Genomic DNA, 1,657 nt, shown 5'->3' on the forward strand with positions numbered 1-1,657 from the left:
CCCGGACCGGGGCGCGCGGGTCGACCAGATGTCCGCGGCGCTCGGGGCCGGGTCCCGGGGCTCTGGGTGCTCTGGGTGCTCTGGGTGCGCTCCCGGCCCTCTGTCGGCTCCGAAGGCCCCGCGGACTCGTAGCCACGGGGTCCGGCGGCGCGCGGGTCGACCAGATGTCCGCGCCGAGCGCCGCGGGGACGCGGGGCTCTCGGCGGCCTGGGTGGGCTCCCCGGCCTCCGTCGGCTCCAGAGACCCCGCGGACTCGCGGGTGCGGCTCCCCGGTGGCCGACGCCCTGCCGGGTCGACCGGCGGCCGGGGCCCGGGCCCGGGCCCGGGCCCGGGTTCCGGCGGCGGCGCGGGTCGACCAGATGTCCGCGCGGGGCGCACGCTCCTCTCGGAGCCCCGAGGGCTACGCGGAGGCCGCGGACGAGCAGCCGCGAGGCCGCCGGGGCCGCCGCCCTGCCTGGTCGACCAGCTGTCCGGCTCGGACTTGGTCCCCGGACCGGGGCGCGCGGGTCGACCAGATGTCCGCGGCGCTCGGGGCCGGGTCCCGGGGCTCTGGGTGCTCTGGGTGCTCTGGGTGCGCTCCCGGCCCTCTGTCGGCTCCGAAGGCCCCGCGGACTCGTAGCCACGGGGTCCGGCGGCGCGCGGGTCGACCAGATGTCCGCGCCGAGCGCCGCGGGACCGCAGGGCGCTCGGCCTTCTCGGAGGCTCGAGGGCTCCGGCGACCCGGCGGACGAGCAGCGGCGAGGCCGCCGTGGCCGCCGCCCTGCCGGGTCGACCGGCGACCCGACCCCCGTGTCTCGGGGGGGGGGGGGGGGGCGGGTCGACCAGATGTCCGCACCGAGCGCCGCGGGGCCGTGGGGCCGCGGGGCGCTCGGCCTTCTCGGAGCCCCGAGGGCTCCCTGGAGGCTGCGGACGAGCAGCCGCGAGGCCCCCGGGGCAGCCGCCCTGCCGGGTCGACCGGCGGCCCGGCCCGGACTCGGGCCCCGGGTCCCGTGGCGCGCGGGTCGACCAGATGTCCGCGCCGAGCGCCACATGGCTGCGGGTCGCTCCGGCTTCTCGCAGTCCCGAGGGTTCCGCGGGCACGTAGCTGCGAGACCCGGGCGGCTGCCCTCCGCCCGGCTCACGGGGCGCTCGTGTCCATCAGCTGGTCGTGCGGAAATCCCGTGGTTGGCCTCCCTCCCTCCCTCCCTCCCTCCCTCCCTCCCTCCCTCGTCCAGCCGCCACGTTTTCGGGGTTCGTGCGACTGGGATGAAATAGACCTTCCCAACGTCAATCGGAGATCATCCATCATACCTCTCGAGTCCCCAAAAGCCAAGAAACACGCCAACCAAAACGCTTTTATTATGCCAACGGTTCCCGTTTTCATTCCTATCGTTTAGGGAGGTTTGGTGGCAGCAGCGGCCGAAAGCAAAAGGAAACCCGAGGAAAGCGGCTCCATCCACCAGGGCTGTGTCTCATCGGTGCCGACGCAGGAGGGACGGGCTTCGTTCGTTCGTTCGCTGCGGCCCAAATTCCCGGGCCGCCCGAGGACCGCTCGCACCGGCCCGAGGGAGGGAGCCCCGGCAGGCAGGATGCCTCCGGGGAAATGGCCAAGTCGACCGCGCGACCCACAACCCGCCCGACTGGGGGCGAGAAGGAGCATGGAGGAGGACTCCGTCCC

Source organism: Equus asinus, unplaced genomic scaffold (genome assembly GCF_041296235.1).
Source record: "Equus asinus isolate D_3611 breed Donkey unplaced genomic scaffold, EquAss-T2T_v2 contig_314, whole genome shotgun sequence".
In the NCBI taxonomy this organism is placed as follows: domain Eukaryota; kingdom Metazoa; phylum Chordata; class Mammalia; order Perissodactyla; family Equidae; genus Equus; species Equus asinus.